General features: G+C 41.0%; 1 protein-coding gene across 25 annotated transcripts in view; it reads right to left on the bottom strand.

Annotated features, from left to right (window-relative positions):
• The window catches only part of DTNA (dystrobrevin alpha), a 259746-nt gene that overhangs the window by 180064 nt on the left and 55561 nt on the right, over nt 1-24121 (bottom strand). For all 25 annotated transcript variants that reach the window (XR_006293973.1, XM_043558574.1, XM_043558573.1 and 22 more), the window contains exon 2: nt 8908-9038. The gene's annotated coding sequence lies outside the window, so the exon portion shown is untranslated. The remainder of the gene's footprint in view (nt 1-8907; nt 9039-24121) is intronic.

The following is a 24121-nucleotide window of genomic DNA, read 5'->3' as shown; positions in this document are numbered from 1 at the left end:
CTGAGCCACCCAGGTGCTCCACTTCTACGTTGCTTTTTAAAACATTGGCCTTTCAGGGGTGCTTGGGTGGCTCAGTCAATCAAGCATCTGACTAAGGCTCAGGTTTGCGATCTCATGGTTCGTGGGTTCGAACCCTGCATTGGGCTCTGCATTATGGAGCCTACTTGGGATTCTTTCTCTCCCTCTCTCTCTGCCCCTGCCTCCCCCTCTCAAAATAAATAAACTGAAAAAAATAAAGTAAAAGGGAAAGAATCCCTGTTTCAGAATCTTCAAAAACTTCACCTTGAAAAAGGTAATACTACCAAAGAATTGAATAAACACTGAAATATCTTCCTCCCAAAACTGATCAAACAGAATCTAAACATTTAGAAAAAGCTGTTTGAGACAGTGAGTCCTAGCAGACATTTCATTCTGTCTTCTGTAAAAAGTGTATCAAAGACGTTAGGCTCTGGTCTTGTTGCTTTTCCAGTCATTCTTCCTTTCCCCTATCAGACCATCTAGAAGAACATCATATTAAATGCTAATTTTCATTTTTATGATTTAATGAGCTACTTCTGAGAAAGCTACTGTTTCGCCAGCCCATTAGAAATGTCTGGAATGGCGAGTGCTGAATTAAGCCTTAGGTCACCCGGCTGAAAGTAATGTCAGTGTTTCCGTTATTCATTTATGTTCTTTAGCCCCTCGGACACACCTCCACTGGTTACTAGGCAACCACAGCTTCCTGCAGTTAGTATACATTAAGCATGAACTCTATGCGTGAGTATGGAAAGGATCTGAATATCCGAATGAGAAGGCAATCATGAGCTGCACCGGACTATTATCTTTGTTATTAGGTAAGACAAAATGTGGGGAACTTCACTATTTGTCAGAAAGTGGATTAATAATATCTTACCGAAAAGCTTTCATGCTTACAGGTGCACCCGTACACACAATAGCCTCAGAGCTGGCGGATATGGAAAACCTCAAAGGAGTCCTCTTTAGGAGATGGAGAAATCCCTGTTAAGAACTGTGTTTAGGACAGGAATCTGTAAGCCCTGCTTCTTGGGCCCTTTCACTCCTTGTACAGTGGGAAGGGAGAATCTAGGAGAGAAGGGGAAGGGTTTTATATCGGGATAATTTTACCACTGTACTTAAGGTCTGCCAATGTTCCCTGCCCAAGGAGAATTCAAAGTGCCGTGGGGACGTGCCAGCGACTCAGGTGGGGGCGTGCTTTGTGTTACTCACGGCGGCACTGTTGGCCACGTAGGAGGTGTGTGAACTGAGCGGGGCTGTATCCGTGCCGGATAAAACAGAACTCTACTGAATTGAGGTCATGAGAGGCTCATTTGCAGTGGCTGTATTGGGAAGAATGTAGTCTTATCTGGTGATGAGGCTTTTTTATCTTCAAATGTGCCTTTCGTGGATGCTACTACTCTGGGAAGAAATTCAACTTCGGAAGGGAAACCATGTGATACTACAGTTGTTCATATATATTAGGAAAAGGTGGTGTAATAATAAAAACATGCTCTTAGAAAAAGACAGCCACCCTACTAATCCATGCAACTAGAATTGGAAGAATAGTATGATACGCACACATAAACACAGAAAAAATTCCAGCCTACTGTTATGGAATCGTAAGGAATGACAGAAAAGAGAGCTACATTATTCATCTATCTTTGATCATTTGAAACTATCAGATTCACTGTGTAACATTTTCCTGAAATAAACTGTACAGATTTAAAAGTCAGGTTTTGAAAGTTACAAAAATCAACTGATGGTTAAAATACAAGCGCAAACCATAAGCTGTCACTCACACGAATGCACTAACATTAAAGCACATTACGATGAACTTTGGTAAACACACCATAACCCTTAGTTTTTGATAGGAAAGCGTTGTTCCATCCATTTTTGTGATGATCATGGTTTTAAAAATCCCGCTTATGTAAAGGTAAATAGCATTCTGCAAACTCTTCTGGGAAATTAAAGGGGAAATCAGCACACAAAAGAGAGAACTCAACAGGCAGGGCCATAACCGGGAGCTGTGAATAGAAGTCTTAGTTTTTCTAAGATATTATATATATATATATATATATATATATATATATAAAAATATATATATATATATATATATTTCTTTATTTTACTCAGAGATAGACACTGCAGGGTACATATGCTACTCATATTAAAAAAAATTCTTTCTCACTCTGGAATATTAACAAGTTATCCACATAACAGTAGTAGACCAAAGACACAGGCCTGTCTCTTTTTGTTTTAATATACGGGGTATTTATAGATCGCACTATTTTACATTTTTCTAAGAAACGAGTACGTTGCAATCACTTCAGTTGCCATTTTTAGCATCACATTATGCCTGTCAGCACCTGGACTATTTTGGTATTCCCGTTAAAGGGCCGTTTATGGCTTTTGTGCTCCGGCTTCACACACGTGCACACCAGACAATACACAGGATGTGAGCCAGGAAGACATTTCTGGTTTTGCTCAGCCATATGTCCAACACCTAGCAAAGCTCCTGATAGTTCTCAATAAATACTTGATGAATGGTAAATCTACTTCTTTGTTTTGTGAATAAAACCAAATCAACCTTGTTTTCTGAGTCTTTTCTTGCATCTAGAAACTTCTCCTGGAGGAAAATAAGATCAAGAGTATAGAAACACTGGTTCATTTGTTGTATGATGGACAGGAGTTTGGTGGTAGGAGACTCAAATAGGTCCTCGTTGCAACTTTGCTGCTCATTGGGGGGGTACTACTTAACCTCTCGGCCTCAACTTCCTCAAATGTAAAATTAGGAGTTGCTACGTGGCCCTGAAATTCATATGTTGAAATCCTAATGCCCAATGTGATGGTATCAGAATGTGGGAGGGGACTGTGGGGTTGATTGGGTCATGAGGGTGGAGCTGTCATGAGTGGGATTATAAAGAAGGCCTGACAGAGCTCCGTAGCCCCTTCTGCATGTAAGGACACAGACAGCAAGTGCCTGCTTTGAACCAGGAAATGGGCCCTCATCAGAATGAGACCATGCCGGTGCCCTAATGTACTTCCCAGCCTGCAGAATTGTGAAAAATTTCCATTCTTTATAAGCTACTCAGTCTTTGGCATTTTGTTATAGAGGCTTGAATGGACTAAGAGAGGGGTCTAGGTGAAATAATCAGAAATATCCTTTCTGATGCTTAAATTCTGTGATCCTAAGACATAATCGATGGCAAATCAAAGTAGGATATTACCTGAAATAATTATGCCTTATTTATTTCAGGCTCCCAGGTGCCTAGCACAGAGCCAGGAAACATTAAGAGATGTGTAATATATTCTTAAAGAGCAAATGACTGAATGATCATTATAGGTATAAATGTGGCCTAAGCATTGTCAAAATTTTTCACCAATGGAAGAAACCCTTCTCTATGGATACCGATATTTGCAATTAAAATGAAGTCAGAAGATTGCTATTTGCAAATTTAGAGTTTTATTCATACCAATTATTTTTCTTATACATGATAATTGAATAGTGTGATTTTTAGAAAAATTCAGAACACGTTTATGTACCCTCTTAAGAAGTGCTAAGCATGTCATTATGTCTACAGAATGATTAACTTTGTATCCAAAACAAATTTTTTATAATTAATTACAAATATTCATTTCATAAATATTTTTAAAGAGAAAAAAGAGAGACAGAAATCCTTGGCTTAAAAAGCCCCCAGCACTGGTGGTGATTCTATATAATGCATAGCCCTAAAATTCTATCAGTCGACAGCATTAGACATCATCTCCAAGCTTACGCTCACATCAATACATTAGGTTTTTTCATAGTCTCAGAACCACAAGGTGCTATATCGTTGAAACTCTTGTTGAACAGAAATATTGCTAATTTTAGCATCAACCTAAACATAAACTTATTTGCCAATGAGAAAAAGATCTGGAGACTTAAAAATAGCTTATTCCTCAGGAAGTACTTTAAATGGAAAATTCTAGCATTATCTTATATACATATTCTTATAGGATTAAATTGCAAAGCTTTTTTAGTGAGGTAGTGTGCTCCAGTGGAAAGATACAGCTTAACATTCTCATTCTGCCACTTAGCAGAAATGTGACATCGGCAAGTTACCTACACTCTTGGAACCCTACTATTCTTATCTGAATAAGAAGGGAAACAATAGATAATTTGAGAGGATAATATGAAGTTAGGTAAGATAATGTTCATGGAGTCTCTGGATTGGTGCTTGGCACACCTTTGTAAGGTCCCTTTTCCCCTAAGGGAGCTCACCCTTTGCTTGTAATGCTGGATGAAGTGTTACGATCTTTACCACACTGGAAGCACCGAAGCATATCTCAAAATAACGACCCTCCAGACTTCATTCAAAACCAGAAATGAAACTATTGTGAGCTTGGTATAGGCGAATCAAAGATAAAGAAAAAACTTGGCATTTGTCCCTGAAGAAAATTTTAGAGGGAAAACAGACAGGTAACGTGAGAAATGACAAGAGGCTGTGAGTGACTGAATGAGATCGCTGTTCTCTCTACCGTCTACAATTGGAGCTGATCTCCTGGTAATGGCTCAAAGGGCTACGTGAATTCTGAGAAGGACTGACGATGATCTGTTGACCCAGGAGGAGGTCATCAATGACTTAACTGAAATGGTGACAGCAACAGCTATGATGTGTCTCCAAAGACGACTGGGGTGTTGCAAGTCACTGGAGAGTGCATGTGTGCATGTGGGTGAGAGGGATTTGGAGAGGAGTGTGGGTGACGGGAGAGTCCAGGCAGAAAAACCAGCATGAGCAAAAGTAAAGGGTCAGAGAGCATGGCTTAGAGAGGGCAGATCACGTGATTCCTATGCTGGCAAAGACCAACCGATGAGGGACGACAGTAGGCCTTGAGACTCAAGAGGTCTGCTTGCTAAGGAATACACGAAATATTACTATATTTATTACATATTATATTTATATTATAAATATTATAACTTGCTAAGGAATATATGAAATAGATTTTGTTGATGGTGCCCCCAGCACCAGCTGTGATACTGGAGTGGCCCTAGTGTATTTAGATCATATTGGCTACTGTTTCTTGGGCTCCTACCATGTACCAGGAACTGTGCTTTGTTGTTTATGGATATTATTTTCTAGTCTTCACAACTTATACATAACTTTTGAGGTTAAGGATCCGAGGCTCAGAGAGGTCAAGGAACTTGCTGCTCAAGGTTACATGTTCTTCAATGAAGCAAATGAAATAAAAGGAGAAATAGGATTTTTAAAGTACTCATTTCAGATAAAACCTTTAAAGAATGGAAATAATGAGATTTGAATATAAATCAGGAAGTTGATTTAGACAGTCACGTTTTAAAAGAAAAGGGACAATAGGAATGTTGAAAAGGGAGAATTTGTGTTGCAAGTGAGGCCATTCACGATTAGGGCGAGATCTCTTAACACGGGCATGTTTTGAAATGACGCAAGGTTTTTAATAATAAAAAATGTTGCTCTGTGTTTTAAAGTTAATTGATGATTATATTACATGAGAGACAGTGAACATCATAATTAAGTACTCAGGGTCTGAAGCCAGACTGTCCAGATTTGAATTTTTACCCCCCAACTTAACCACAGGCAGTTTATTTAACCTCCCTGGGCCCTAGTTTCCTTATCTTTAAATAAGGAAATATAATATTACTTATGTCATAGGATCGTTTAAGCATGAAATGAAATATACGTGTATATAGAATATTGTTTGGCATAAAGTAAGAACAAGTAAGCATTAGGTATCATCGCTTTGGGCCTTAGTCTTTCTTCACCAACCATTTATTTAGAAGTTATCTACAGTGAGCCAAGGGCTGGGCCAGCTTCCAGGAATACCAAGATGGATTACAGATGATTTCTGCCTTTAAACACATTTGATTTTTTCCAATACCCTACTTTGTGGCTCAGCAGAAATACTACTGACTACATCTTGTTTAAAGTACTTTCCTGAACTATTTGGGCAGCAGTAATTTAAAATCTCCATTGACAATGTTGCTCATTAGTGTAAGGACTCACACCTCCACTCCTCCTCCCCTTCCTCCAACATGAGGAGGGGTTCAGCCTGAGCTATCTTTTATGACATGTGTCCCTTGACCCACCAGGCAACGTTATGAAGTTAGTGAGGTTATTTCAATAGGTCCCCTCCTACTTATGTGAACCAAACCTCCAGAAGCTGAGTTTCTGCATCACTCCCTCAGGAGTCTCTGGCTTGCTAACTCATTAGACTTTTGTGTGATGTAGTATGCATTATTAATGGATGCATTTCTTTCCCTGAGAGTTTTTTTTTTTTTAAATATGGCTTTATAAAGCCTCATTTCCATAAGCTGGAGAGAAATGTTAATGATTAGAACTTTCAGTGCTGCACTAAACTAAGGAAGGTTTGTTTTGAGAACATCAGTTATTCACTGCTTCAACCACACCACAAAGCTATTCACCCCGTGTCTCTCAATTTTAGGTTATCAAGGGATCCAAGTCATTCTGCTTGTAATGGCATTTTCACATTGTCTGAAAGGATCCTCAATTAGGCATTGCAGGTTTACCATTAACATTGTTTGAATAGATGAAAATTGTTGGTAGGAGGAACACCATGTCCTTTTGAATGTACCCACAAAACATTAAAATGGACAGATTAACAGTCACGATAACCTCGGAGAAAAGACTGAAAAGGAAAATGCCTCCATAAATAAGTGAGAAGGAAATGAAAAAGGCAAGGTACTTGCATTTAAAATAACCAAGTGAAGTGATTTTGTGAAAAGCTACTGTAATATCAAGGAAGCCCTTTAGAGTAGCATGGTTGAGACAGTGGTAAATTGTTTGCCTGCCAAAAAAAAAAAAAAGACACAATGTGGCATCTGATCACTTAGCATTCCAATATAGCCAGTATTTAATATAGGAGATGTGAAATGATCAGATCATAGGGCATCTTTAAGTAGCAAACTATCATTACTGAAAGAGAAGGTCACATCCATAATCAAATAGATTAAGTCTAGACTTAAATGTGAACGCAGGAATGGGACAGAGGCCCTAAGGAGCAGTTCTCATCTGTAGAGAAGTCTGTGCAATGTGAGTATTTAAAAAGTAACAATCATATTTGGTGCATACCTGAGAATTTAAAAATCTTCCCATTAATTTGATATGTAAAATAAGAATATGACAATGATTTCCTCAGTAGCAGCAAATTAACGCTACAACGTTGTACAGCTTAGAACATGGCTTCAATAAATTAAGTTAAATTTTTTTCAGTGTAGAAAAACCACCCAACTTTACATTGAACTTGAAATGCATTTCCTAAGAATCATTTTCCTTGGGAGAAGCAAGGAATCCCTGTTCTCTGTTTTCCCAAAAATTTTGGGAGACATTAATGAAGGATTTGTTGGTCAATTTCAATCTAACCAGAAATGAGAAAACACTCTAAATATTTTAAAAAGATGGAATTTAACCTAGAGAAATGGTTACCTGGATGATGGAAGAACTGAGAGCTAGACAGGGGATAGTGAATGAACTTGGAGATCAGCAGCAGGAAGCCAAAGGCATTACCACCCACGAGGTCTCAAGAGAGAAAGGGAAGAGGTGATATTACTGGAGCTCAGAGTTCAAGGTCACTGGGGAAGCTGGAGACAAGGGGGTGAGTCTCAGGGCAGAAAATACAGCCCACAGGGGTCAGCTGCCATGGAACCAGTAGAGTAGGAGCAGGGAAGGAATGGACACAGACCAGCAAAACTGGAAAATAGAGTTAAGTAAAGATGTTTCTCATTTTCATTTTATCCTCCAGAATGTTACACCAGACAAGTTGATTTACTGATATTTTCAAAGGGCTCTAAGTTTAGCTCCTGGGAACCGCCTTCAGCAAACATCTTGTAAATAAACGAAATCACCATTTTAGTTCCACACGCAATCTCAATAAACCACATTTGCACACCCTGAAGATTGTGAGAGAATGAGCCCCTTCGCTTTGACGTTAATAAAAAGGATAAAGGAAGCAAGCCTGGGTGTCTTTAGGATTAGATTTAGAAAGTGGTCATTGCTCTGTCAGTTGCATTGTTTTATTCAGAACTGTGAACAGAGGTTTATTCTGCTGTTCCGGAAATCGCCACTCTTCAAAGTAGATAATAAAACCACACTTTGAAAGCTGGACTCAGGAGGAGGTGGAAAGCCACACAATTTCCTCCATAAGACCACCTCTCAATTCCTCCATTCCTTTCCATTCTGCTGATAAACGACAATGGCATATCGCAGACTAATAGTAAAGCACCGATTTGCAAGCCTTTGTCTTTCATAGCATGGAAGGGTAGTTATGAATGATGATGTAAAAAATATTTGTATCCATCCAGTTTATGGCCAAGCAAAACAAAGCTTAATGTGTGTGAGCACGTGTGTGTGCTTAATCATACACAGCAGTTCAGAAACTGCACCTAACCTAAACCATGTCCTACTTTAATTTAAGCAGTATAAAATCTCCCCAGGGCAGCCTGTGAAATGTTAGCCTTGTCTCTCACACACAGACTTGTTAATGATCAAACTGTCACTACCATCATGAAATTTTCCCCCAGTTTATGCCTTTAGAACACAGTTTTGTCTTATTCCGGCTTCTTACTCTGAAACTAAGTACTTTTGTATATTTAAAAAATTATGACCTTCAGAGTAGAATGGCGTATGAGGCATTTGCTTCATAGGAACCAGGAAGAATGTTAGGGCATCTGTACCTCACACCTCACACTTCAGGTGATTTCTAACAGTAACAAAGCCACAAAAAGCACAGAAACCAAGTCTTTGACTGTGTGGCACCTCACTAACAGTACAGAACATTGATAACATTTAACGCCGTTTTCTTTTCACGCAAAGGAGAGAAGCACTTTAAGGGGAAATAGTTCAATGTCCATCTTAAAGTCTTTGTTTCAGATGCACTCACCTAAAATTCAATGAAGAAACAGCATGAACTTTCCAAAACCATCTATCTTCTCTTCTTTGAAATGGCAGTTGACTATGGCATTTAAAGACTTTCCGAGCACTTCATCCAGGGATCGGTAAATCTTCATTTATCTGCAATGAGAAAACATGCTTTTGTTTAGCTAGGTAACTTACACTTGCACGTTTCCTACAAACAAGAAGCCAGAATGGGCAGATCTACAACATGCGGTATTTTTCAAATCCCGTCATACACTAGTAATGCTTTGTAATACTCAAACTCAGAGTCTTGGTTTTCATTTACTCTAAGAAATATTTAGAAAAATGGACGCTGGTGCCAGAAGACACTTTACAGATGAGGAGGGTGAGGCCCAGGAGGGCGAAGCGACCGTCCAAGATTAAGAAGCTGGTTACTAACAGAGAGTGGCTTCGAACCTTGCGCTCCTGACACACTTCTCTGTTGTTAGTTGATTAAAAACCCAGAAATGCGAAAACATGGAATCTTCTGTGTTTTCCAAGTAGGTAGTTTTCTGGAATATTGTGTCACCATAATTTCTACCAAAGCCAAGGAAATTAGAGCTGAGGTCAGAGTCCTCAGATGAGCATTTCCTCGAGTGGTTTAAGCCTGAGCAATCGCAAGTAGAATGTCTACAAGAGAAGACTACCGCAAGGGCAACCTGACGCCATTTAATGATCCGTATGATTTATTAGGTTATGTAGTGATAACATAAATAACATATAGTTCATAAAATTGCCTGTTAATATTTCTTCACAAAGCTGAATGATTTTCTAGTCTTGTGCCTTCTGGGAAAACTCACAGAAAAGAACTGAAAAGAGAGAGGTTCTAGATGGCACTTCCCAGAAGATTCCCCAGTGGTGACTCAGGCACTCTCTCACCATCTGCCATCAGCTAGTCTCTCTCACCGATCTTTCTTCTTCCCTTTCTCCATCTCCTTACCAACTTACAGGCTGGATGTTGCCACCCCAGGTGCTGGACAGCTTGAAGCGGCAGGAAGCTGAAGCTCGGGAAACCCCATGTTAAGATGAAGGAAAGCAGTGGGGAGGGTGGAGATGGTAGAAAATGAAGGGGAGAAGGCGTCTGATGACAGTGGGGTAGAAAAGGAAGGGACAGGAGCCTACCTTCGCACCCCAGATGGGAGAAAGAAAGGTACCCTCTGTCTCCAGTTCCACGCTTACACTTTCCCTCCCAAGTAACTTCTTCAAACCCAGTTATCAAAAAGGATTACAGTAATTATTTTAGCTCTCATGGTTTCTAGGATGCTATGATTCTAGGTTCCTAGAGAAAATTCTATACAATAACTCCCCCTTGCTGTAATCTAAGTTTTCAGATGTATTCATTATTGCATGAGATTTATTTCACAGGAGATAAAGACATGTTCACTATCCAATTAACCCTTGTTCTGTGTCATATTAGACCCCAGTCATCTTTCCCTATACTTGGATTCTTGGTACATACTTGGCATTCTTTGAATTAAATGTATTATTACAACAGTAGTGCTTTCAAACATTTTTGTTTGTTTGTTTTCTTAAAGTACATGCTACTTTTTTTTTTTAATTGGGGTTTCTGGTGAATTAGACCAATGCATCTGGGAATAAGTTACATATTACAAATGTCCTCTCAACCTCATGAATGCAGCTCTCCAAGCACCAGGATCAGGAAATAAATGGAAACCTTGCACAATCTTAAACACTTTTTTGTAAGACTATATAATGTGTGTATATATATGTATTACATATATGTGTATAATAAAGTTTATACACTTAGATGAACTTACATCTAGCTATATCTGGCAATACAGAGTCACTCAAGAAATCCCTTGGTATTGTATTGGCCTGGGGACTTCTTGGGATCATGCTGCTGGTTTTTGCACCGCCACCTGGCAATCTGGGGAAAAGATGTTTTGCATTTTTGGTTTTTGTCCACGTTCTCTGGATTATTCCAGACTGCAAGAGACTAGGAGGGAGACGAGACTATGCTCAGAGGGAGATGCCGTGTTAAAGTACCCCGCAGGGCAGCTCAGGTTGCACGCCTTCATTGAGATCTATGACTCCAATAAAAGTTGCAACTTGAATGATACCTTGATTGGAAGCTGGCATTCGTGTTTGCTCTTCCTCCTCCACTAGAAATGGCCCTGTTTCAGCTTATATGTCTCACCTGGGCAGTGATCAAAAGCAGACGTCGAGTCTGGAGGCAGCCCTCTCCTTACCCCCCTTGGCTTCTATCCCCCCCGCGACTACTTCAGAGTACACAGAGCTGAGTATCTATAATTCTTTCTACTCTGAGCCTGAGGGTGGCAGTCTCCCAAAGTTCCACTGAATTAAAGGCATCCATCCTTCTCTCTCCTCTTGCTGCGGCCCCCTGGACACTTGCAAAGCAAAAGTCTCACGTGAACACTGGGTGGGAATAAAAACCAGTACCTTTCTCTCTTCAAATTCTTCCTTAAATTCTATGTCAGCTACCAAATTCTAGTTTCAGTAACTTGTGGCTAGAAATTAACATTTAGTGCCCGGAAATAAAATAAAATACCGTCTCCATCTTCTAGCTCCCCGAAAAGCCTTCAGTCACCGCCTGGATTGAAGGTAGAAGTTGATACCTTGCCACAAGAGAAAGGAGTATTTTGTCCAATTGGGATGCCTTATTTTAATTTTTTTTTTTCAACGTTTATTTATTTTTGGGACAGAGAGAGACAGAGCATGAGCGGGGGAGGGGCAGAGAGAGAGGGAGACACAGAATCGGAAACAGGCTCCAGGCTCTGAGCCATCAGCCCAGAGCCTGACGCGGGGCTCGAACTCACGGACCTCGAGATCGTGACCTGGCTGAAGTCGGACGCTTAACCGGCTGCGCCACCCAGGCGCCCCAATGGGATGCCTTATTTTAGACATATAGGTTGGGTGGGAGTGGCAGGAAGCAGATTTTTGATTAATAAAATAAACCCCTCAACTCAGAGCACATAAAAATAGAATGGGCCATCTGAAAAAAGTAACTTTCAAACTAACGGTATCAACTTAAGTCTTGATAATCACTTAACGACGGTGGGATTTGGTAAAGCACACGCATTTATCACACAAGAATGGTGTAACTGGTCAGTGCCAACAGAGATTATGTGGGAACCGGATGAATATTAGACCGGAGTGGAGTTAATCACATTTTTTATTCCTATTTATGCCTTTACTGATCTTCCCACCCAAAACAGCACCCCTTCCTCCTTCTCTACTGCTTACTCTGATACATTCTCCTGCGTAGCACTTGTACTGTTATTATTTATTCACTGTTTGTCACTTCACATTAGAATATAAGCTCCCCAAGGGCAGGAGTTTTGTTCACTGCTCTATCTCTGATGCTTCGAACACGGCCTGTCCCATAGTAGACCTGCAGCACTATTTATTGCATGAATAATACACATAAATGGCGACTTCTCTTTTCTTATCAACATTTGATCCAATTTCCTCGTTCTTACCCCTATCCGTCGGCACCGTTCTGAAAATGATTCAGTTGGATGCATTAAAGGCTTTTATTCACACTGAAAAGACAAAGAATCCAAGCGGGCATTTTATCTTTCATTGCTGTGTAGGGAAAAGATCGCCTGCATGTTAAATGGGGGATTGGAGATGGTGGTCTCCAGCAGTTATTCTGTAGCCTTTTCTTCTTCTTCAGTTATGCTCGGGAGACTACAGTGCCATGAGTCTAGTTGACTGGATTTCAGAGGTATGGACCCCACGGTCACATCACTGTAGTCACAGGGGGCAGGTTCTGTGTTCTGAGCAGCAGCTACAGACGAAGACCATAGATTTACAAATGGCGCTCCAGAGAAATGTGCACATGGAGAGCCACACTGCATTCAGAAACATAAGAAACCTGGTCTTTTCTGTGTTTGACGTTGTCTGTTAAAGGATATTGGCTAAGAATGATTAAAGTCACTTGCGAAACATCAACTACTTGCCCAAATAATTTCTCAACAACTGAAATAGGTCCTGTTGTTTTTATGAGGGACTCTTTGTTGTCATAGTCACAAACGGCCTGCTAGGGTCTCATGCCAGGGCTGAGGCGGAGCTCAGGGTTCTGGCTACCCCTCTTCTGCAAACACAGCATCGGCCATATTCTCAACAACAAAGAAGCTGGAAGGGGAAGAAAAATAATTCCGAAAGGCACCTGCAGCATCTTCTAGTGTTGTAGAAAGGGGACTGAATTATGATTAGAAGTTGGGGTTTTATTTTTGTCTCTATACTAACTAGTTGGGCAAGTCATTTACTGTTAACTGAGTTTCCGTTTTCTCATGGTAAACAGAGAGCAATGGTCCTCAACCGGGGTGATTTTATACCACCGCAGGGATATTTGGTAATGTCTGGAGAAAGTTTTAGTGGTGGAGGGAAGGTAGGTGCTACTGATATCTAGCAGATAGAGGCCAGGGATGCTGTTGAACATCCTATAATGTACAGGATAGTCCCCAACAAAAAATAATGATCCAGTCCAAAATGACAGTGGAGTGCCATTTAGAACCATCCAAACTCTGGTCTGGATGTCTCAAGTCCCTCTCAGTTCCTAACATCATTTTATAATTCTACCACTGGTCCCATCTAGACCTCTGAAGTTGCACAAGTTAATCCTAATTCCTCTTCTGAAGCTTCCTTCAATTCTGTATATGACATCGATCTCCTTCCTATACCTCCCAGCTCTATTCTTAGATGCCCTCCACCACCAGACCTTGATATATCCACACCAGCCTTTGAGTTCCTTCCTCATAGCACATGTGATCATGTAAAATTACCAGGGATTGCTTTTTCTCTCTGTAAGAGCATGTGCAACTTGAGGGCAGAGACTGTCTTGCTTATTTCTTCATCATCTTTAGCACGTCATCTATCCTGATGAATACTAATCCTCCTATTTGTTTGAACGCGGCACCTGGGTGGCTCAGTCAGTTACGCATTTGACTCTTGATTTGGGCTCCGGTCATGATCTCACCATTTGTGAGATGGAGCCCTATCTTGGGCTCTGTCCCAAGAGCCTGCTTGGGACTCTCTTCCTCTCTCTCTGTCCCTCCCCCACTCATGCTGATGTGCTCTCTTCCTCTCTCTCAAAAGTAAATAAACTAAAAAAAAAAATGTTTGAGTAAATGACTGGTGGTGGAACAATCAGCAAACATGAAGCTCAGCATTTTCTCACTTGGTTCCTACAGGAGGTTGTGGTGTAAACTTAGTCTGATCATCTCACCAGATTATGATCTATTGGTCCAAGAATGTCAAAGTGCCTTGGAAAGCTACAGGAAAATGGATGTGGGATAGTGGTCCTTGGACTGAATTGAGAATCCCCCCAGACGCAATGATATTAGGTCAGAGTCAGGGAGAAGACTGCTTGGAAAGAGGCCTTTCTGGATGCCTTTTTAAATGTTTATTATTTTATTTTTGAGAGAGAGAGGGAGAAAGCACACATGAGCACGGGGCGGCAGGGAGAGAGGGGCACAGAAGATTTGAAGCAGCTCTGTGCTGACAGCAGCAAAAGCCTGATGTGGGGCTCAGATCGTGATCCGAGCTGAAGTCAGACTTTTAACCAACTGAGCCACCCAGGCACCCCTGCCTTTCTGGATGCTTTAAAGCTGGAGACATAGTCCTCAGGGACACTTTTGGGCACCCTCTCTGTTCCAAGGATTTGTTCGCATTGACAGAGAGTTTAGTTTGAGAACTAGGCAGGTCTTGGCTGTTTGTACATATTTCCTATTAAGGGCATAGACTGCTACTTCAAGCTCCTAGGATCAAGGGGCTGTAGCTGTGGGACAGTCTAACTGTTCAGCTCCAGCGTGGCCCCGTCACAGAAGGGCAAGATCACACAGCCTGGTGGACTCTTCCCACAGGGGATTCTGGGTCCCATGGGAAGCCCTACTGAGACTGGCTGCATCTGTCTCTCTGAAGTTTTTACGTCTGTCCAAATAATCAAAGCAATTAATCTAATTTCAGAGGGGGGGGGTGTGCACCTGTCATTTCTTTCCCTCAAATTACAGCCTAATGGTGGCAGAAACATGGGCTGTACGTCACGACTTAAGAAATATAGGTATGCATCCAGGCAAAGTAGAGTTCCGGCCATGCTGTCCCTCTCAGTCGCCTGCTTTAACACTCCCTAGAACACATAACAAGACGGCAAGAGGAGATTCCAGAAGGTGTAAAAGAACGGCACGGTATTCAGCTTCACTCCTGACATTTCACCAATAGACAAGGTTAAGAAATCATTCTTCCTCACTTAGGCTAAAGTAAGATAAAACGGAAAGAACAACAACATTTGGACAAAACAGCTCTCAGAAGGAATGGACATACGCATTCAGCAGTGAATGTAGAATGACTTTACACCGTGAAGCCAGAGGCCTGCTGACATTCAGAGCCTCTTAAATAAAAACTATGGTGACTTGCCTGTCAACATCAGTTCAGCTGGGTATTCAGTCCACTGTTTTAAAGGTGCTGAGAAGGAAGAAAGTGGTTTATAAAGAATTTCTCAGTTCTGTTTTGTGCACAGCAGTTTTTTCAGAGGAACTGCCTTTGTGTTTCTTTTTTCTGTTGTATTTTACTCTGAGGATAAGGCAGGTACTTACCCAGATGATATTTGCCTTTTATTTTTTTCTTGATTATTAAAATGTTCATTTATTTTTGAGAGAGAGAGAGAGACACAGAGCGAGGGGCAGAGAGAGAGAGAGAGAGAGAGAGAGAGAGAGAGAGACAGAATCCAAAGCAGGCTCCAGGCTCTGAGCTGTCAGCACAGAGCCCGACGTGGGGCTTGAACCCATGGACCTTGAGATCATGACCTGAGCCATTGGCCGCTTAACCAACTGAGCCAGCCAGGTGCCCTGACATTTGCATTTTAAAAAGATGTCCCTCACCCTGTATGTTTAAGGACTTGCACTGCACCTGGCCTGTGCTGCTCAAAGAGGAGTTCAATCTCTAAGAATTCACTTGAGTGCCATAACTGTTTTCTCTTTAAAAAGAAGACATTTTGGGGCACCTGGGTGGCACAGTCGGTTAAGCGTCCGACTTCAGCCAGGTCATGATCTCGCGGTCCGAGTTCGAGCCCCGCGTCAGGCTCTGGGTCAATGGCTCAGAGCCTGGAGCCTGTTTCCGATTCTGTGTCTCCCTCTCTCTCTGCCCCTCCCCTGTTCATGCTCTGTCTCTCTCTCTCCCCAAAAAAATAAATAAATGTTGAAAAAAAATTTTTAAAAAGAAGACATTTAAAAATAATTAGCCAAATGCTAGTATGTATGAATAAACAAGTTTTTTTTTTAAATTTTTTTTTTCAACGTTTATTTATTTTTGGGACAGAGAGAGACAGAGCATGAACGGGGGAGGGGCAGAGAGAGAGGGAGACACAGAATCGGAAACTGGCTCCAGGCTCCGAGCCATCAGCCCAGAGCCTGACGCGGGGCTCGAACTCCCGGACCGCGAGATCATGACCTGGCTGAAGTCGGACGCTTAACCGACTGCGCCACCCAGGCGCCCCACAAGTTTAATATAAATGAATCAAGAGATGGCTGGAAACTTACAAAGTCATTTTGATAAAGTAACTTTCTTTTTAGACAATGTGGAATATGTAATAAATTAGAAAGAAGGCTAATGTTACCCACACTACACTACCCAGAGGCAATCCCTGCAACGATTTTATAGATTTGCTTCCAATTACATATATGCATATATGTATTTGCACACACATACACAGACACAGAGTTTTTAATGAAATTAATGGATTATAAACTATATAGGATTTTGTTTCAAGTTTTTTGTTTGTTTTATTTTTTGTATCCTATCATTAGTGATCCAAACATATTCAGCATAAATACTTCTCCCTTTTTGGCTATGAGATTATTTTATCAAACTTACTAGTGAAAGGATATGACATATATGATGATAATGGGACATCTGTACTCACTAAATGATTCTTTAGTTTCTTCCAGTACTGTAATACACTCACATTCTGCTACATTTCAGGTAAGGCAGAACTTACAAGTTCTTATAAGTTCTACATCATTAGTAGAACTTATTTTGTTATGGAAATCTCTATTGCACAAAAGCCATGCATCCCAAAATATCAGATAAAGAGGAGTCATTTTCCCAGAATTCACATTTGAAAAGAGCGATTATCTCATACTGTATCTTTTTAAAAAATAAAATGGCAGGGGCACTTGGGTGGCTCAGTTGGTTGAGCGTCTGACTTCGGCTCAGGTCATGATCTCACTGCTTGTAAGTTCGAGCCCTGCATCAGGCTCTGTGCTCACAGCTCAGAGCCTGGAGCCTGCTTCGGATTCTGTGTCTCTCCATCTCTTGGCCCCTCCCCCGCTCACGCTCTGTGTCTCTCTGTCTCTCAATAATAAATCAACATTAAAAAATTTAAAAAATAATAAAATTGCAAACTAATGAGTGTCTCATGTGCTTACAAAAACAATCACTAAACTTCAGCACCTCAGGTTTTCTTAGATAAAAATCTCCTTTCACGAATAAAGTAGAACAACACGCAAGTAAAACAGTATAGTCAACAAGCCCTCCATAGTGAAGACCTCATTAAAACTTTAAATTCTCGGGGCGCCTGGGTGGCGCAGTCGGTTAAGCGTCCGACTTCAGCCAGGTCACAATCTCGCGGTCTGCGAGTTCGAGCCCCGCGTCGGGCTCTGGGCTGATGGCTCAGAGCCTGGAGCCTGTTTCCGATTCTGTGTCTCCCTCTCCCTCTGCCCCTCCCCCGTTCATGCTCTGTCTCTCTCTGTCCCAAAAATAAATAAACATTGAAAAAAAAATTTAAAAACTTTAAATTCTCCATGTTGAAATTAATTCCAAGTAGGGCATAAAGATGAACATACTTTTGCTGCCCAGGAAAAAATTATTTACCCAAGATCAGTCTGTTGTCTCTTGTGTCACAGTATACCTGCCAGTTTGGTCAAAAAGAGAAATTGAACTTGGAAGGTTAAATCAAAATGTGCCAAAGTTTCATTCAATTAATTTTTAAGAAGACAAACTTTTAATTAGCCACATGCAGGTATATCATAGATTCTACTGAAATCTCCCTGGGAATACGTGACCATCGGGATCTTGCTCATATTTTGTGTTCATTCATTTGCTAAAGTGCTGCACAGTTCTAAGAGATTAATGATACAAAGTGTTTGACGTGAAATGTGTTTGTTTGATTTGACCGTGATGTAAAGATCAAGACAAATAAAAAAGAAGAAAGGAAGGAAGGAGTCCAGCAAGGAGGGAAAGAAGTAGGTCATGAAACTGGATATAGGGGGAAAAAAACAAAATTAAAAAAAGATTTCCTAGGACCTTAAACCAGTTACATTAGTGACATTAAAAAAGGACATGGGTGAATAGAGGAGTATGTGAGTCATATGGATGGGTCTTTTCTTAGACAAAGAAATACTTTTTCTGGAAATCATAAGGAGAAAGAATGATCTAATTCTGGGAATGGATGTTCGGGGTTTGCCCTTCAGTGCTGTATTTCCACCTTGATTGATGGCTTTGAATGTGCCAAATGTCTTAGTAGCCACCTGAGGGCTACTGAGAACCTCACTTGCCATTCACATCTGACTTACAGGGGATAAGTATCTTTTATAAAAATGAAGATAAAAGACACAGCATTTAATTTGGTATCAGTAAGGTGCCATGACACTTGGAAGTTAAAAAGAGAGATAACTATATGCTACACAATAGGGTCTCAGACTTTTTGTTCTGAAAACCCCAAAGAGCTTTTGTTTATGTGTGTTATATCTATCAATATTTACCTATTAGAAATTGGCTTAGAAATTTTAGAAACATTTATAAACTTATTTGTACAACAATGATAAACCCATTAGATCTAACATAAATAATATCTATTGTTAATAAAATAGCAATATTTTTCCAAAACCAAAAATACAGTGAGAAGTATGGCGTGGTTTTCACATGTTTGGAAATCTCTTTAATGTTTGGCTTAATAGAAAGAAGATCACTGGACTTTCACATCTGCTTCTGCATTTAACCTATCGCAATATGTTGTTTCAGCTGAAGAATATGAAGAAATTCCAAACTTACAAAAGTCTTCAGTTTTTTACAATAATTTCTTTAATGTTTATTCATTTTTGAGAGAGAGAGAGAGAGAGACAGAGCACACGTGGTGGAGGGACAGAGAGAGAGGGAGACCCAGAATCCGAGGCAGGCTCCAGTCTCTGAGCTGTCAGCACAGAGCCTGACACAGGGCTTGAACTCATGAGCCATGAGATCATAACCTGGGCCAAAGTCACATGCTTAACTGACTGAGCCATCCAGGCGCCCCTAAAGGTGTGCAGTTTGAAAAGGTAGTATTTGGGGGCGCCGGGGTGGCTCAGTCGGTTGAGCGTCCGACTTCAGCCAGGTCACGATCTCGCGGTCCGTGAGTTCGAGCCCCGCGTCGGGCTCTGGGCTGATGGCTCAGAGCCTGGAGCCTGTTTCTGATTCTGTGTCTCCCTCTCTCTCTCTCTGCCCCTCCCCCGTTCATGCTCTGTCTCTCTCTGTCCCAAAAATAAATAAAAAACGTTGAAAAAAAAATTAAAAAAAAAAAAAGAAAAGGTAGTATTGATAGTCTTTCAGATGACTGGATAGTTTTCTTCAAAAGACACGGAAACTCAACAAGCAATTGCTTCTTAGAGGTGAGTTACAGTGTGGAAACTGAGCCATATCGATGAACTTTGCATAGTCCATTACACTAAAATTCATTATCGGTCTTGTATTTTGTATAGAGCTTTTTACTCTTGTATGATTTTATAACATCAATTAGTAGGGAAGTATTGGCTCACTGAGTTATACACATCTTCCAAATGTTGATGCTTTTCAGTTTTAATGACAAAAAGTCCTATTTGTTAATACTGCCATCAATCTCATCAGGGAAGTCTTTTAGGTTTTGGGAAGCTGTCAAGCATACAGGGGCAAGTGCAAGCTTTCTAAAATTCTTTTTTTTTTTTTTTAACATTTATTTATGTTTCAGAGACACACACATGCACATACACACACACACACACACACACACACACACACACACACAGTTTGAGTGGGGGAGGGGCAGAGAGAGAGAGAGAGGGAGACACAGAGTCCAAAGCAGGCTCCAGGTTCTGAGCTGTCAGCACAGAGCACGACGCGGGGCTCGAACTCAGGGACCGTGAGATCACGACCTCAGCTGAAGTTGGACGCTTAACCGACTGAGACACCCAGGCGCCCCTCCCAAAATTCTAAGTTTTACTTTAAAGTTTGAATTTTATCATTATCAGAAAATACTCTTAGTTTTCTCTGAAGTGACGGGCTCACTTCATTCATTTTCAAGGAAATTCGTGCCAAGTACCATGTCTGGATAACCATAGTCTGTCTGCCCGTTGTTCTTTCAAGTAAACATGTTGTTCTATAAAAGGAGCAGCTAGTTCAGTTTGCACGCCACACAATTTTACTTGGAGGCAGCCATTGTCTCTTAATATATTTCAAGAGCTTTTTATGTACACTTCCCCGTTCCTCACACAGAATATTAAAAAGAGGTGTACTTGAGTTTCAAGATTTAATTAGATTTTGTTGCTGTAGCTGATGCTTGCTTTGCTTTTTTTACTGTAAGTGCGTGGCACCGAAGAATATAATTACTACCAGGACACGCTGTGGCTGCTGCCTTGATTGTAATAAGGTTACAGTAAGTTTTAGCCACCATTGCTTCCGTGTCATCAGTGCGAATGTCCACATAGTGAAAATTGCAAATAGTATGTTAGAGTTACTATTTTTTTTTAATTTTTTTTTTAATTTTTTTTTTCAAAGTTTATTTATTTTTGGGACAGAGAGAGACAGAGCATGAACGGGGGAGGGGCAGAGAGAGAGGGAGACACAGAATCGGAAACAGGCTCCAGGCTCTAAGCCATCAGCCCAGAGCCTGACGCGGGGCTCGAACTCCCGGACCGCGAGATCGTGACCTGGCTGAAGTCGGACGCCCAACCGACTGCGCCACCCAGGCGCCCCTAGAGTTACTACTAAATAGTTTGACCTCAAGGATCCCCTGAAGTGTCTTGGGGACTTTGCTCTGAGAACCATTGCCCTAAAAGAAAGGGAATATAGTAAAGAGGCTGAGCGAAGCCTCTGTGATTGGACAGACTCAATCTCTGTGATATTGGGCAAGTTATATAGCCACTCGAAGCCTCATGTGCCACGCTTATAAAACTGGAATAACAGATCTTACCTCATAGGGTTCTTTCAAAGATTAAAGGAGATCACTTAGTACAGCACCTGACACACAGCAAATGCGACAGATGTTAACTATTATTGCTAATATTTATATTACGTCTTGTGGGGTTTTTATTTATTTGATGTTTTTATTTATTTTTGAGAGAGAGAGGCCATGCGTGAGTGGGGAAGGGGCAGAGAGAGAGGGCGTCATAGAATCTGAAGCAGGCTCCAGGCTGTGAGCTGTCAGCGCAGAGCCTGATGCTCGAACTCACGAGCCATGAGATGATGATCTGAGCTTAAGTCGGACGCTCAACCGACTGAGCTGGTCAGGCGCCCCATATTACTTCTTGGTTTGAAGATCAAGAAGCAATGAAGTGAGTAAATCCTTACATAAGCTGTACTTGTTGGAATTTGTTTATGCTACACCAATCCAACTTTATTTCTACATTTCCTCTGTGAGTACAAACTGCAGGCAGATATGTTCTTTCCTCCCACTACGTTAAGGCAAAGATTTGCCCTTCATATGCTGATTTTACAAATCCTTGTGTAGTCAATCATGGGAGCTATTTCTTGGCAGCTAGAGTTGGTGGTGACAAATGAGAGATGGTATTTTGACTGGGACCCATGATCTCCCAATCCCTTATCATGTGTGGGAAGCAGACAATACCAGTGGTTTGCACTACGATCAGAAAGCTAGGTCAAAAGGACCCCTTTTGCCAAAGACCCTATAGAACAAGCACTTGAGATATGTCTTTCCTAGAATGCTTACGCGTGCCCTAGTCTCGGTCCTCTAGATTTTACCGTTTCGTGGAGAAAACTGAATTCAAGGAAATGGATAGTAAGGAGAAAAGGGAAAAGGAGGGGATTTACTTCAACAAAGGGCAAAGTGTGTGTATGTGTGTGCGTGTGCACATGTGCGCACACGTGTGCATGGGTGTTGTACTCGAACAAACAGTACTTTGGCAGAGACTAAGTGCTGTAAAACTCTAAGCTCCTAGGCCCATATAAGTGATATACATGGGGAAACAGGTTCGTATAAGTCAAGGCACCCTGTGCCTGCATAGTTTACCTCTATGCATATGTTTTACTACCCCCAAAGAAATATGCTCTCTTACTTTCCTTGAAATTATAAGAGATTTTCTTGGTCTCTTTTTATTTTTGTCACTTTTGGTAGTGACTGGAGTAAAAAAAACCCCAAGCTTTTTATAATAAGAAAACAACAATGCAGGCTTCTTTATACGTGGCATATGATATTTGGTTTCAAGTGTTGGGAAAATTCAGAGAATGGTAGTGATGGAGTTGAAATGAAGAGTGTGTGCCCTGGTTAAGGACAGCACCTCCCTCTGGCTGTGCTACGTAGAAGCAGGGGCTCAGGACGGCCACATCTTATTTTCATGTTCAGGATGGAAATCCAGATTTTTACATGAACTCTTCAAATTTATAAACGTCGCCTCCAACTGGACAGGGCACACGAAACACGTCTGCACGGTTTGCAGGTTGCCAAATTTTGGGTTTCTCCAAAGGTAATGATTGCATTTCCCTCCCATCTCAGGTGCCAATAAACTTGGCATTTGACTCACCTCCATCACCATTCACTGGGGGTTCAAGGGTGGTAATAGAGGGTAGAGAGGAGCCTCGATCTCCCCCTAGTGGTCAGAAAGTGCCAAAAACAACTAGCTGAACACACGTAGTTCAGCTCCCAAGTATGCGAAACTCACTAAAATCAGCAAAGCCGACTTTGGCTATTCTGTGTGAGATGTGAATCATATGGTAATTTTAATGCTAGTGCAGATAAGGTTGTATAGACATATATAGATGACTACAGTGTGAAGGATCATCTTACCCACTAGCTAGAGCAGTATCTATTAGTCACTGGTTAATTTGATCCCAGTTTTAAGTATTTAATAGCAGCTTAGCACTTATTAATTAATGGAGAACATCTTATTATACCCCTTTGCTTAGAAGCTAAACTTGAGGAGAGCATTTTAGGCTGGGAGATGGGATCAATTTTGCAATTTTGAAAAAAATTAAGTAGAATGCTAAATAAGTCAGTAACTATTATTACAGGGCTAATAAAGATTCTTGATAAAGTTGAAAAACATATCCCATGATAGCCTTGTTTCATCTGGATACCCATGTTGTCTTAGAACACTGTCCCCAAGTATTATGTGCCTGCAACTCAAATGTCAACTTTCTTTTTTTTTTTTCAACGTTTATTTATTTTTGGGACAGAGAGAGACAGAGCATGAACGGGGGAGGGGCAGAGAGAGAGGGAGACACAGAATCAGAAACAGGCTCCAGGCTCTGAGCCATCAGCCCAGAGCCTGACGCGGGGCTCGAACTCACGGACCGTGAGATCGTGACCTGGTTAAAGTCGGACGCTTAACCGACTGCGCCACCCAGGCGCCCCATCAAATGTCAACTTTCAAGGATGGATCCCTCTGAATACTCATTTCCTTGCTGTTCTGCCCTCCTTGACACACTCAGATAATTTAATGACCTGAAATACAATTGCTTTTAGAAGCTCAATACTTTATTATACTTTTGTTTTAAAAACAGTTTTTGAATTGAGAGTATGTCAGCAAAAGCAACCAAAAGAATGTGGATGTTGTTACAAGGTCAGCTTTTCAGAAGCTGTAGGCAGGCGTTATTGGCATTCTGTCAAACAATCACCACGGGCAGCCGAGCCATTCATGGGCAATGAGTCAGCAGCTGTGACAACACAAAATACGGTAACCCATTAATGTGCAAGATAATAGGTACACATGCTCCCTCAGAAAGCACCGGGGAGAGGAAATATTTTATTTTTCATACTTTTGTAGAAGAAAATTGGGATAGGTCATTAAAACTCAGATGTTTGTGTATGTGTTCATGTGTGTGTGTGTGTGTGTGTGTGTGTGTGTGTGTGTGTGTGTGTTAGAATCTAGATTAAAATATTTGTATGGATGGATTTCTTCTGTGAAGGAAAACATATTCAAATAGCTAAGATATCAGAAGCGAGGCATTTCAAATGGGATATTGTTGGTTAAGAG

This window comes from Prionailurus bengalensis, chromosome D3 (genome assembly GCF_016509475.1).
Source record: "Prionailurus bengalensis isolate Pbe53 chromosome D3, Fcat_Pben_1.1_paternal_pri, whole genome shotgun sequence".
Taxonomy (NCBI): Eukaryota; Metazoa; Chordata; class Mammalia; order Carnivora; family Felidae; genus Prionailurus; species Prionailurus bengalensis.
Note: the sequence above shows the minus strand (reverse complement) of the source record. Positions and strands in the feature narration are given on the sequence as shown.